This window comes from Triturus cristatus, chromosome 4_1 (assembly GCF_964204655.1).
Source record: "Triturus cristatus chromosome 4_1, aTriCri1.1, whole genome shotgun sequence".
NCBI classification, from domain to species: domain Eukaryota; kingdom Metazoa; phylum Chordata; class Amphibia; order Caudata; family Salamandridae; genus Triturus; species Triturus cristatus.
This window is the reverse complement of record NC_140585.1, coordinates 1,250,345,385-1,250,360,482: the sequence shown is the minus strand read 5'-3', so window position 1 is coordinate 1,250,360,482 and position 15,098 is coordinate 1,250,345,385. Positions and strand designations below refer to the sequence as shown.

The following is a 15,098-nucleotide window of genomic DNA, read 5'->3' as shown; positions in this document are numbered from 1 at the left end:
TCTGGTGGGAATGGGATTCCTCCGAAGACCTGTTATAATCTGGATCTTAGAGGAGGGGTTGATTCTATTAGGTGCCAAGTTGCTAGATTTGGCAAGCTTCCCAGCTTCACTCATAGACATCGAGACACTCGTTGTTTTAGGCCTCTGAGCTTTGTTGTAGAGAGGCATTGTGGGCCAGTTGTGTGGCTGTGTCTCCGCTCGTCTTGGGAGTTGTCTGCTGATGTATGTAGGAGGTGGTTGAGGGTGATGGGCAGGATTCGGACATAGTATGATGTTCATAGTGATATTGTTAAGTCCCTGTAATACTTTCTCTAGTTGGTTTTCCATTTAAGTTAGTCGCACATTTAGCTGGGACATGGGCATTTGATTTATTGGGGAGGGAGTATGAGTGTATCGCTTCAGATTGAAAGGGATAAGGCTGTCCAGAGTCATAGAATGTGTGTTGGTGGGAGTGAAATTCTAGAATTTGGTGGGGGTGCAAATAGAGTTCAGTACCTTGTTGTTAATGATGGGACTGGTGGGTTGGTAGAGTTGGCCCTTTTGAAATAGATTGTCAGCGAATTCGTTGGCACAGAGGGTGGGTGGTAGGAGTTGGGAGCATGGACATCTCGGTCGACGTCCCAATGGGTCTGAGAGGTCAGAGATGGAGGGGAAGGGGTGTGGTTTGTATGGGGAGGTGTTGGCCAGAGCAGTGGTTGGTTTGGGGAGGGGGGGGGGGGGAGGTAGGGATTAGTGGTTGTATTCCAGACTAAATTTAGGGGCATAGAGTTGTTAAAAGTGGGGGTTTTGTCGCTGCTAGATTGGGTGTAGTGCTCAGAGGTCTTTCTCAGTGTCAAATTCGGTGGGAGATGGGTTGGAAAGGATCCCCTGGGCTGAGCTAGAGGTTGTGTTGTGAGAAAGCCCTAAGATGGGTGTAAGAATATGGCGCATAGGATGTTGGTCAATTTAAGCTCAACATATCTGGTGGCTGGAGTGGTCTAGTTGCTACATGGATGCCTCTCGCTGTGGATGTCATGGCTATATTTTTGGGTCGTTCAATGTGGGAGAGGGTTTTTTTCTTTCTTTGTAGGTGAGGATGCGACAGAGATCCTGGTCTCCCTTTTAGTTGTATTGTTGAACCTGTCAGGCTTTATGTTGGGGTGAGTGAACCCTGGCGAGGTTCTTATCCGCTTTTCGCCAGGGGGATGTTTCTTGGGCACTGACCCACTTTCTGCAGTTGAGTAGTTGCTCCTCGGGCTGTGAAGGTGGTTTGTCGAAGGGTCTTGTTGGAGTTCTGTGAAGCTGTGTAGACAGCAGGGCTACGATTGCTGTTGAGTGTACTTCTTTGGACAGTGTTGGTAGGTTTAAGGTAGTGGTTGGGAGTTGGGGTAAGAGACAGGTGGCTGGAAGGTTTTGGTAGGGTTACTACTAACCTTTTCAGGTCACTAAAAAGGGAGTAAAAACATAAGGTCATTGTTCTCTTCTTGGATAAGGATGTTGCCATTTTTATAGACTGAGATAGTAGCTCTCGCTTTGAGTAAAGGGGGGTGATATTATACGCTTGGGGCCATTGGGGATGTAGTGTGAGGCTTTGACTGTCCTGAGGAAGTAAAATGCATTCCGCCATTTAGCTGTGTGTCTTGTGAGGAAGATTAGGGCGATCTTAATGGCTCATTTTGAGATGCAAAAATAGGACTTAGATATGAGAGTTTCAGGGTTGCTCCTTAAAATATCGTTTGAATTTTTTTTGCTCCATATTTGGATGATAAGTCAGGTGGGTAGTTGATTCTGAGTGAGATCATTCCTGAAGGGGACAGAGTGGGAGGATTTGAAATATTGTGGTCCGACATCGTCCTTTATTTGTGAGGTCAACAAGTAGCAATTACTATCTGCAGATGGCCATAGTGGGATAAGATCAATTATTCCGTTATGAGTAGTTGATGACAGATATTCTACAAAGGGAAAACAGGAGTATTCATCAACAAGGACTAGTAGATGATGTCCATTGTCATGGGGTCCAAAGAATTAAATTGTATCTTCTTCCATGCATGCTTTGGAAGATCAGATAGGTTTAATGGATACGGGGTGGTTTTGGATGACAATCAGGCTCTCAATTCCTTTTCAACTCTTCAAGACGAGGGAACCACACTCAGCCCCATAGAGCTCATTTAGTAGCAACAATTCCACGATGTCCCTCCTGTGCCAGTTCAATGACTCTCGGGAATGACAATTCTTGCTCCTTGTAAGATTATGCTTTTTGGAGTGACTGAAAGTTCTTCCTGCACATTTTTGTATTTATGGTAATCTAGGTCATCATGGAGAAGCCGAGCATGCTTTCTCCAAAGCTGATGGGTAATGAGATCTTTGACAATTTGCAAATCTGTCAGGGCTCATGGCAGCACTGATTTTGTTCTACAGATATGGCAGCAGGTGTGCTGGATTTCATGGTGATGCTAACATAAGCATCAGTCACTTTAGAAGATGATACCATGATACGGTATTTGTACAAGTGAGAAGTAGTCATCAGGATTTTGATCTTTTCCTGGACAATGCACACTCGTATAATCATATCCTTGCAGTTACAACCCCACCTCTCAATGCGAGGGGGCATCTTGGCTTTAGGATTGCCAAAAATGGTGAGCAATGCTCGGTGACAACCTTGAAATGTCTCCCATACAGGAACGTAAGTAAATGCTCAGACGCCCACACCACAGCGAGGCTTTCTTTTTTAGGTTGTGATTAGGCACATTCTGTCGATGACAAACTGCTGCTAGAATAAGCCACAATACGTCTTGGTACAATGGGATGTCCAGTAAGCAGGGCAAGGTTGGCAACCAAACCCACTAGACTTACACCAACAACAACCTCCGTATGCAATTTTGGCTCAAAGTATGCCATTTCATTGGCTTTCTCAATTGCATGTTTGATTTTCTTGAAGCTTTGTTTGCAGTCACGTGACCATCAAAATGAGACATTTTGTTTTGTTAAGTCTCTTCATGTGGCACTCACAGTGGCAAAGTCACGTATATACCTTGAACAGTAACTGGCCATACCAAGGAAGGATTGAAGCATAGTTACATCTTGTAGGCGAGAATTGGATGACAATGCTTGTACTTTATTTGGATCTGGAGTCATTACCCATCAGAAAAGATGTGACTGAAAAACTTGAGTTTTGTTTTATGAAACTCGCACTTTTTTGCATTTAAAGTGAGACCTGCTTCAGTAAGAATGCAACACACTTGTGTAAGTGCTTTATCATGTTCTCTCTATGTGGCACAAAAAACTAGTAGGTCATCACTGTAATAGAAAGCATATGTAATGGACTGTATTATGCGACGAATGACCTCCTGAAAGAGTTCTGCAGCCGAGGACACTCAAACGTAGTCTTTTATATCTAAACAACCCAACATGAGTCAAAAAGGTAGTAATGTACCTGCAATTTTCTTCCAGTTCAAGTTGGCGATACCCTTTGTTCAAATTGAGGCAGGAAAAGTCTTTGGCTCCATTCTGCTGCGTAATCATTTCAGTAATGTGCAGACCTGGGTGTCGTTCTCTTTCAATCGCCTTGTGCTCTTAGCGCACATCAATGCAGCTGCGCATCACCATCCTCCACTGTCCTTCTTCTGCACTACCACTATAGTGTCGGACCAGTGGATTGCTCAATCATGTTATGTTTCAATGTCTCAATTTCCTCCTCAACAGCCTCTTGTAAATGAAATGCAATTCGATGATGCTGTTGAGCATCAGTAAGGATATCCTCATTTATGTAAAGTTGCACACTTTCTTTGTCTTACCTTTTCCTAGTCCATGAAACAACGACGGAAACTGATTCAGTATCTCATGATAGGCATTGAAGTTGTAGTTTACAGTAATCAGACCCATGTCTGCAGCAGAGCAGAAACTGAGTAAACATGCACTTGACAAAGTGCCTGGCAGGACATGAATTGGTGTCTGCACTTTTGTCTTTCTAAGCTGCACAGTTTCTATAAATGAACCTGGACTTTGCAGTGGCATTGAAGCTGCCTACGTATACACTTTGGTTTTTGACAGGGTTAAAAGGGACACTGGAGACAGTTCACTGTACTTTTTGACTGGCGTAACGTTTATCAATGTGCCACTGTCTATGATAAAAGGTATGGAGCACCCATTTACTATTAGTGTGATTTTGGGACAATTTACAAATGAATTTCGCATTTTCACTCTTCGATCTAGCTTCGACCAGCAATCTTCCTTGCAAGAGGCTAATGCTACACGTGCACGTCGTTCAGTGGTCACCACTGACATCGCACATCCATCTTCCTCGCGGTCACTCGACAAGGACGGTGATGAAAGTTTAGACTAGGAATTTGATGACAATTGACATTGTTCAGTTTCTACTTGCCTCAACTGATATTGTCACTTGGCCTTGTGGGCGTGGTTGGAATGTCTCTGGAACTTTCTGGCATCTATTTTGTTTTCTTGACATGACACACTTGATCTTTCCTCCATTTTGTTTTTTCAACATGACACAATTGAGCTTTACCTCTCTTCGCAAACTGTTACAAAATGGTTCTCTTTTCTGAAGCCTTTGTATATCTGTCCAATAGCGGGCCATTTACCGTCATGTGGAAAATAAATCCAAACCAAAAACAGCTTTTTTTTTCTAGGAGAAATTGCTCTACGGCCTTCTACCTTGTATATCAGCTTGCTTTTCACACTCAGCACTGATTCATGTTGAGCCATTCCAGCCTCCATATTAGCTGCTTGTCTGTCAGCTCTTTCCTCCGCTCTACCAGCCATGAGTACTTGCTCCAAGCCAAGTATTTCTTTTAGCATTCGCCAGAAGGAATCGGAGCAACATCCATCTATTACTCTGTGGCGCTTGACCTCTTAATTATTGAACTCGTTGAACTTGCAATGCTTGATGAGCGAATCAAGTCTTTCTACAAACTCATCGAACATTTCACTATTTCTCTGCCTTGCCTGACTGAAAATTGTACCTTTCATAGTCGACATCTGACATTGAATTGAAATTAGTGTTTAATGCTTCTTTGATTTGACGGTACGTCACTTCACCACCTTGTGGTATTTTCTTTATCACTTCTTTGACTCCTTCACCTGCCACATTCTTCAGATACTTAATGATATTTTTGTAATTTGCTACTTCCAGCGCATCAATGAAATCATCAAAAGTTTCGATCCAGGCAGTCCATCTGCTGACAATATTTACCTTTTTAGCAGTATCAAAGGGTGGAGGTGTTTTTTTAAGGCCGCTGCATTATAACCTGTGGAACTTTCTGCTGTTAGGTGCAGAGCCCTCTCCAGCACCGTCGGCTTCGCACTGTACCAGCAACTTTGTTGACCATTAGCCGTGTGCTACCACTGGGGTCGTTGTGTCTGCTCTCTTTTTGTGAGTCACTGTCTTCTTTGGAGGCGAGTAGCACTTTTGTTTTTTGCGTGGGGTCTTGCATGGGGATTTCACCACTCTTACCTCTTTTCATTGGGCCTGGTTTCTTCTGCCTTTAGCGTTTCGTTATGTTATAAATATTTCCCACTTTTTGCGTATCCTTGCACTCTGTGATAACTGCCTTTGATGCTTCTCTGTACCTGGTTGTCGCGGTCTTCAGCATTGTTATGCTGTATGAATGATGGCTCTGTTATGCTGTTGCGCAGTATCTCTTGTCTCAAATTTACCAGCAAGTTTCTAGCCCGTGACAAACTTTCAGTAAGGCCTTTACTTTCTTCACCGGCCAGGCACTGGCTAGAGTGGTACCAACTGTTGATTTTCACTTTGACTGAGGCGCACATGGCACACACAAGCAGTTTTCTGAAGCATGGTAAACTCTCCGGGAGAGCACTCTCAAGCAGTTTTCTGAAGCATGATAAACTCTCCGGGAGAGCACTCTCAGATCTTCGGGTCACGGGGTTTACATAATCCCCATCCCGTAACCAGCTGTTGCATCCTCCCCAGCCCGGGTACATGTAAATGATTACACCACACCCGAGCTTGATATTACATATCTTTATTCCTCAGCATGTAACCTTAAAACTGAACGTTCTACAGCATTAATTCAATTCCCATACCAAAGCACTTATGTCACTGTTTTACAGAGTCCGTCAGGGACCAAAAGGGTCCCATCAACTTTAACTCACAAGACACTACAATGAGTGCACACCACCTAGCAGGTCTCGAAGCCACCTACTGCAGAAGGAGCCTCACCCATACACAAGCTGGGCTGTCTATCCTCTCTTCAACCTGCATTATGGCACTTTTCAGGTACAAAACTTCTAACAAAATACTACCTGCTTTTTAGAGGTGCTAAATGTGTTCCACATGCTGCACCTCAAAAGCCCCCAAATAACAGCAATAATCGTTAGTGGTCCTGTACAGTGAAATAACATACTTCACAAGGTCGATTACCAAAAATAGACTGCTCTTCCCAATGGCAGAAATTCACCACACTGATGTCACTGGTCTCTCCTCTTCAATCACCATTAGGGCCACGTAATGGTTGTACTTCTCAAAAAGCTCAAAACCACAAGAGGTGGCATGTGTACAATGGTTTGTTGAGTCTATCAGACAAAAACTCGAAAACACATTTCACCATGTGAGGAAAGGGCAGGACCTCACTCTGAGAACTTCCCAAGAGGAACTTCTGCTCCCCCACCAAGTCCTCCTCAAGAAAAAAGAAGCATTGTCAAAGTCAATAGGTTTTGCCTATGCAAAATCTACTGGCTCTGTCAATGTTTTTGTAAATGTTGCAGCGTAATCTGCTGTACAACATGGCTTAAGGTAATATAAAAAGCGCTATGACACGGTCAGCGTTGACTATGTCATAGTGCTTGTTTTCTAAGCCATGTTACATAGCAGCCAGTGCTGCTGTGCAACATATAACTAAAATGTGTGTTGTGGGGGATCAATGCATCAGAGAGCGGGAGAAGGGTGGGAGTGGTGTTTGAAAAACAATGGAGGGCAGAGGTGGTGGGGGAATCACGGGTGGGATGAAAGAGTGAAACTTTTGGACATGCACTCATAAGAGTGCATGTCCACAAGTAACAAAAGAGTACCTGCAGGAGCCTGTGGTCAGTGGAAGTTCAAAGGCCAGTGGAAGCTGTACTTGGTCCATGCTCCACGGTTCTGACGACGACTAAAGCCAAGAGGAAGCTGGAGGAGGCTTTAACCAATGGTAAGTAAAGAAATGAGAGTAACATGGGAGCCAACCAATAGTAAGTAAAGGTGAGTAATGGGAAAACTCTAAACCCCTTTTAGGATTCTTTTTCCAGAAATAATAACTTTCACTGACAGCTTGCTACGGAGGCTTGTGCCGATGTGCTGGGGTGTTTTCACGCCCCTTAATGGACATGGGCTATACAAAACATCTAAAGATGAACTGAAAACTACTTTTGCAGTGGTTTCTGGCTGATTTTCCCTGCCACCGTGCAATATCTGTTCCTCACCAGGTGAGCTTGTGAAGGGAGCCAATAACATGTGACACACAGTGGCACCATGTGAGATGGCAGGCAGGCCTGGACATATTGTGGACTTACCAATAGAGCCCGGCGCCAGATCATTGCTACCCATTGGTTAGCTTGCCTAACCCATTAATTTGGCTGTTTCTTATTTGACAGCTTGTTTGTCAATCACATGTTTGGCCCGTAAATGGAGCATTGCTTCTTTACCTAGGTCTTTGATTGGCTGGCTTCTATACTTCCTCTGCTCGCTTTTGGGTAAAAACTTTTTTCTTTAGCACGTCAAGAGAGTGCATGTGTTTTTCAGCCATCTCCCTCATGGAGGTTTCTCTACTCCCACCTCGCTTTCTTCTCATGTGCTTTTGTCCTCTGGACTTGTGTTGCTCTCTCTTGCCCGTGTGCTCATGTCCACACACCCAACATTGCTCACTTTCACCTGTGTTCTCTCCCTTCTCGATGCTTTTCCCCTACCCGCCATGTTGATTCGCCGAACCACTTCGCACTCACCCACAGTGTTGCTACTCCCCTACCCACCTTGTTGCTTTGTCTCCTGCTCCTTCCCCAACCTGCTACTGCAGCCAGCTCATCTATTAATATTTTTTAGGTCGAGCCTCGACAGTGCTTGCACTGTCTGCAAGACCTGTTGTTTCTCTTCTGCGGGATTTTGGCACACCCACCAATTGCCATTGGTTGTTATCTGTGACATTCAGAAATGCTGGCTTATTTGTGCATTTGTGTAAGCGTCCCTCCTTTGTGTGCCGAGTTCCCTCCCTGGCAATTTCACTTAGAGAAAATGTTTGTTGGCTATCAGACTGTGCAGCATGTGATGGCCTCTCCTCCTTTCTGGCTATTGCAGGTTTAGTGTTGTTTATAGCTGGCGTCTGCAACAAAAGCGGACTTCCACGCTCCTTGTACGTGAGGGCTGAACAGATTGCTTTTAGGCATTTTTGTGCTTGCTGCGGATAAGTGCAGACTGAGTATTAAATTGAAAAACAAATGTGCTTGCTATTTTTAACAGAAGCAAAGAAACTGCCTTACCGACTAAAGCTGTTGCTTGTTTCACCTCCCAATACACTCCCACCCCGCGTTTCACACTTAAAAAAATAAACCAATTGTGTTTAACTCACGCTCAGGGCTGGATTTTCCGATTGTGGTTGTCTCCATGTTTTGTTGTGATTTTGATAAAATGCCTTACCAATAGCAAATGGCTGCTTCAGGGACGGACAAAGAACTCCGTGATTTACTGGATTTCGGGTGGGAGGGTGTAGACTGTCCCTCGCTCAAAGCAAACTGTGGCGGCAGGACCTGCTTCCGGGCCCCACCTCAGCTGCACACAGACCTCAACTCCTTACCCCTCCCAGCTTCGACTCCAGTCCATATTTTACACTCTGCTCTCACTTCTTTTTTTATCATTCCAGCTTCTACGCATACCTCACAACACAAGCGAGCACAGGCTGACTCACACATTGAGTTCAGAAATTTAAATATGCTCCAAGGAAAGCCGATGCACAAACAAGCCTCGGCTTGTTAAAGCAGCCCCTGGTTGTGAGTACACAGGTGTGGGACACAGGTGTGTGGGGGAGGTTTTTGGCACCCAAGAGGGAGGGGAAATGTTGGTATGCCAGGTTGATTACATCTCAAATGTGTGTTTTTATAATATCCGTGCAACCGAAAGTGTTTGAGATTACTACATTATTTTGCCGACTGTACCAGTGATCATTGCTTTCACTGTGTATAGTGGAGTTCGTCCATGTTGCTGTGAGTCCTTGGACACTTGTAAGGGCACCTCATCCAAGCACTGCTCTCCCTCCCGCTGTAGCTCAGGCAAAAATAAAGCTAAACTCAACTCTCCGCTCTGCGCTGCGCCACTCACCTGGAACCCACACCAGCTGTCAGATGGTGTTGTCTAGCCCCATACACAGCCTAGCCCCGCTGCAGTAGCAGTGTGTGCATGTGCTACTGCCAGCTGCCATGTGTCGACCTTCCGGTTGAGGCCCTTCATATCCCCAGGTGTCTGGTGCAACCTGAGAGCACATGGGTTTTCTTCTTCACCAGACCTGCGCAGGCCGGCCCACCACGGGACTTTGTGATGCACACATACAACCTGGCAGGGAGTTTGTGGTGTTCTGTAGTTAAGGGCACTTCTTGGTGTATTTTCACTGTGTACCCCAGCTTATCCTACCACCGTGCCCTACCCCATGCACACCCTTGTTGAAATAATACAGCAATCTAGCTGTATGACCTACGCTTGGTGTGCATCAGGCTTGCCCAAACATGCTGTGCTGTCAGACGACTGCTGCCTCAGTTTCTCATTGCTCAAATATTTCAGCACATCTCAGAATAAAGGGGGGGAGGGGGGGGGGGGGTCACCCCTTTTCTTTTTTTCCGCTGGACCAGAAATGCTGGTAAATGCCTCACTGTTTTCGTTTTACAATGCGGTTCAATAGCTTTTCAGCATGCCATAAGCACGGTTGCGTCCAAAGACCCACTTGGGTCATTTTGTTTGCAGTACTAAAGCCTGAAGAGCGGTTTCTTGCTCACAGTACCCAAGACGAACCTACGATCCGCCTACCTCGCCGAACCAACGCGCATTCGCAGAGCAAGAACAGGTGGAAGAACATTCTCCTACATTGTGGCCAAGACCTGGAACGAGCTTCTGATCAACATCAGACATGCCCCCACCCTGCACATCTTCAGGAAGAACCTCAAGACCTGGCTCTTCGACTGACCAGAACTGCTCCCCCACCACCAGCTCCTTGAGACCCTCACGGTGAGTAGGGAGCTTTAAAGTTTCCTGATTGATTGAGTGATTGACAGCTAGTCGGCTGTTGTTCTAAAAATCCAAACCATCGCATCAGGCTATGAAATCAGAAACAGGCAAAGAACAGGGGAGCAGGCAGGGCTTCCCACTGCTCATCCCCACCCCTTGAGTACCCTGCTTGGACACAGATGAACACTCTTTACCTTTGCACCTAAAGATCTAAAATGAGAAAGGCATAAAAACAAAAACAAGAAAGCCTCATTTCAAGCTTGGCTCTGTAAAGTTGAAGCAACTACCCTTAGAAGCAAGAGAAGCACAAAAAAGGCTGCCAATTAATGCATTCTTTTCATTCATTCTTCCACACAAACAAGTGTTTGTAATGTAAAACATGGCCCTTTTAACACAGTTTCCTTTTAATGAGAAGGAACAGTAGATCACAGAGACAATCCAATACACGCCACATAATTACACACCAAACTACATTTTTCAACTACACAACGCAATTCCGCAACACACCACATGCCTCGAATACACACCACAGATTTCAACATCCTGCCACAAAGTTTAACGCAAAAACAGTTGGACAGAATGCAGAACAATGTCATACACTCACCCCAGTTCAGAGATCTGGGCCTAAATCCATCGTTTTTTGGCTCACCATGCCATTCCAGTTTGAACCCAGCCATATGCAAATCAGTCTTGGCCCTGTGCCTCATGGGAACAGTCCAGCCCGAACTGCCAAGCCAGGTCCTCCCTGGACTAGAACCAAGCATCCTAGGACCGGTTTCAGGGTTTCACCCCTCTTCAGCCAGGATAGCTTGATTCCAGTGGCATGGAGAGCACGGGACTCACGTCTGAGCATACTATTCCAAATCGGGGTGACAAATGCAAAAACAACAGTTGATGGACAGAATACAGAACAATGTCATACACTCACCCCAGTACAGAGATCTGGGCCTAAATCCATCGTTTTTTTGCTCACCATGCCATTCCAGTTTGAACCCAGCCATATGCAAATCAGTCTTGGCCCTGTGCCTCATGGAAACAGTCCAGTCCAAACTGCCAAGCCAGGTCCTCCGTGCATATGGCCATGTCTGAACTGGGGTGGCATAGTGGGCAAAATAACGATGGATTAAACCCAGATCTGTGACTGGGGGTGAATGTTTTGCCAATGTGCAACATTCCGTCCATCATCTTGTGTGTTTTGCTGTTCGCCCTATGTGGGAAGGGTATGCCCAGACGTGGGTCCCGTGCTCACTACACCACTGGAGTCAAGCTATCCTGGCTGAAGAGGGGTGAAACCCTGAAACCGGTCCTAGGATGCTTGATTCCGGTCCAGGGAAGACATGACTTGGCAGTTCGGGCTGGACTGTTCCCATGAGGCACAGGGTCAAGACTGATTTGCATATGGCCATGTCTGAACTGGGGTGGCGTGGTGAGCAAAATAACGATGGATTAAACCCAGATCTGTAACTGGGGGTGAATGTTTTGCCAATGTGCAACATTCCGTCCATCATCTTGTGTGTTTTACAAAGTTTAACAGCACACCACATAATTCAACTTCACAACATATCACTCCACAGCACACAATAATTAATTCCATAACAAACAATCTCATTCTACACAATTCCACTACAGTTCATACCTTTAATTTCTATCCACATAATTTCACAGCGCAACATGCCACCTATTTTCATTCCACAACCCCACACCACACAATCCCACAAAAAACAATTGCAATACAACCCATCTCTACATTGCACTTCAACCAACCCAATCATCTCTACCCCACACACCTACTGCCCCTCTCAACTCTCCCCAGACACTCCCACTACCCTTCTCATCTTGCAATTCCACTGCCCCTTCTCATCACTCCCTCACACTCCCCACCTCCTCTCTATACTGCCTGCTCACACATGCTACCTTCCTGTACCTCCTCGAGCTGTGTACTGGTCCACCTGTCAGGTCCTCTCCCACTTGCTTCTCTCCCACACACCTCTCTTTCGCTTTCTCATGCACTCTTCCCGCCTCTCGCATATTGGCTCACTTCCAGTCTTCGAGCACAGTTTTTTTCCCTGTGCTTTTTCAAACTTTCCATCCCTCAAACACACACACACTTCTTCTGGGAGCGTCTTCTGCGTACATAGGCGCACCCTCTTATGCCTCTATGGCCTGCTCTCCCCTTCTTTCTCACGCACGCTTTCTGCTCCTGTGTCTGGAGTTAATTTCACCACTTCATGCACTAACCCTATCCCTCTCTATTTTCCTTCCTATCTATTCTGTACAGCTCTCAGCCCTATCTAATCACCATGCCACACAATTCCACTACACAAATACACTACACGCCACACAATTCCACAACTAACCATTCCAATTCAACCCATGTGATTCCACTCCACACACCTCCACTCAAAACCAAAACACATGGGAAAAAGACATTGTCATTTACAACGGCAAGTCGCGCAAATGCGAGACCGTTTTCATTGCAAATGCTACTTTTTTTTGGTAATGTCGCTCTTTTGTTTATACTTATGATAGCGTAGCCATTTCATTACTATTTTATCTCAGCCGTGAACATGTTTCCTCGAATATCTTGTTTACTGCTCTAACTGCTATGAGCCGGCCGCCTCGCCGTTCATTTCCTAGCATTTCGCCAATATAGCCTCCTGCCACCCAGCGCCCTTCCCTCCCCCAGGACCTACTTAATAGAGGCCACAGTGCATATGTGCAGCAGTGCAGCGCGCAGAGTCCGCCCTTGGACTGCACTCAGCACCAGGAATCCTGGCCCTTCAGCCACCCACTGGTACTCCACTGCCGGGCTCCTGGCCCTGGTCCACAGATGCTGCAACAATAACTGCTGCATCTCTTCTCCGCGATCCACAGAAGGACCTTTCGCCTGCCACCCTTGCCATTTCACCTGCAACCGGAACTCCCGCTAGTACGGAAACCAGCGCCACACCCACCCAGCAGACCTAGGACACATCGGAACAGCTCTAGTGCATTCTGCTGAATGCCTCGCCCTCCTCCAGGGCCTACTTAATGGAGGCCACAGTGCAGCGGATGCTCCATTGGCGCGCCGAGTCTGCCCTTGGACTTCACCCAGCACCAGGAACCCTGGCCCTCTGGCCACCCCTTGATACTCCACTGCTGAGCCCCCCCTCTCCGCGCTTGCCTACGCACCCACCCCTGTCTTTTTATTGATTTATTATTGCACTTTTCGCACAAACCTCCGGTATGGGCGCAACGTGCAGCAGCTAATCTGCATTTATTCTTGCTCTTTTTGCTTGCCTGCAAACATGCACAGACCTCCAGAGGAGACCGGAGTGTCACAAACACTGTGCCGCCTCCCCCCCACCCCCCAACGAGGCGCGTTCCATATCAGCTACAATTAGAACGAGGATTATGCCACTATAATCAGTGCGCTGCAGAGAGACTCTGCCTCACTTATTTACTATGCAGTAGGGAGCGTGCCGCCTTTCTCCATGTGTCTCTTTGCGCATTGCACAGTGTGTAGCAGCTTTCTGATATTGGCGCTCTCCCTCTGCTTATGGTCCCTGTGTGTATGAGAGATGCACCAGCACAGAGTGCTGGCTGTCACCATGGACAAGAAGAAAGTGGCATAAGTGAGCGACCTGTAGTGGTAGCTGACAGAAGATTGTCACAGCTATTGGGTCATAGAAGTTTAACCCAAGTTTAACCCATAACAGGCTAACGTTGCCTGATAATACTGTAAATAGGAACGGTGAACTTAGGAGAGCAGAGCCAGTCTCTTTAAAACCCCTGCATTCCTTTTAATAATACTGTTGCAATCAGTGGTCAAAGTGGGGGGGGAAAAGTAGGGGAACTGTGGGCGGAGCATCAGGTGGCAGGAATAATCTAAAGATTGGGTCAGTGGGCGGAGTCAGAGGTGTGGCTAGAAAGAGCAAAACATCCCAATTTTTATTATGTTTGGCATTTCACTGATGAGTTACAGCTTATAACGTTATTCAATGCAACCAATAGATACATGTTTATCCAAGTGCACTGGTGCCATTTCGTCAGCCTAGCGCCAACGCAGGCACCGGGTGCCTCCGTTGCATGCAGTATTGTTTTTGTGCAGGAAGGAGCACCTTCCTGCACGAAAACAATCCTGAGAGGCTTTTTCCGCTTTCTATGTGTGATGCATATATAGATTGAGGAAAAACAGGGAGCAATAAAGATATTTCTCCTTGTTGTGCCTCCCTAGGGGAGGCGTAAGATTTTGATGTAGTCCCAGGTTTACAAGTCATTGCGTAAAAAAAACCCAGGAGAGTTGAGTGGGAGCACCCACTGCAATGCCTCCCTTGTGCAGAGTAAGGCAAAGCAGCAATTTGCTCTTTGTTGCATTACTCCATATTTATGAAACCATTCAAAGCCATGCAAAGTGGCTTTGCGTGGCTTCATAAATACGACTTGCAGATTTGTGTTGTGCATTTACCACTTTCCGTGGTGCAAGCATGATGCAAGGCCCTCCTAAATATGCCCCTCAGTTTGGTGTGACCAAATCCCGCATTGCCGATCCCTGGTGAGTTGAACTACTACTGCTGGAAAAAGGCCAGTGAGGAGGACTGGCCTCAAGGGTCCTGTGACCTCAGTGACAAAGTTTCTTCTGATCTAGGGTGTGCTGCTTTGTAGGCCTGCCTGGAAGACGGGAGGTGAACTTCAGTATGGATTGTGGTGGACAGGGCTTCAAGGTCAACCCACACTGGCCTCCGGTAGGGTCCACCTGCTGGTGCTAAGAGACCAGGGCTTCTGTGGTCTAGCGGGGGAATGTGATCCCTCAGGAGAGTGGTCTGGTGGACTGTTCATGAAGCCTGATTCCCCAGTTTCAGATTCGGTAGCTCTGGCCATAGTGCCACATCCCCTCCCCCACTGAGCACCTTTCTACCCC

At 46.4% G+C, this 15,098-nt stretch overlaps 1 protein-coding gene across 4 annotated transcripts in view; it reads right to left on the bottom strand.

Moving 5' to 3' along the window:
* PRR13 (proline rich 13) overlaps positions 1–15,098 on the bottom strand; it is a 131,923-nt gene that overhangs the window by 81,009 nt on the left and 35,816 nt on the right. The window contains exon 1 of one of the 4 annotated variants that reach the window (XM_085654683.1): positions 8,556–8,688. The exons of the other annotated variants lie outside the window; for them this stretch is intronic. The gene's annotated coding sequence lies outside the window, so the exon portion shown is untranslated. Of the gene's footprint in view, positions 1–8,555; positions 8,689–15,098 lie in introns of those variants that run through there. 4 annotated transcript variants of the gene reach the window in all.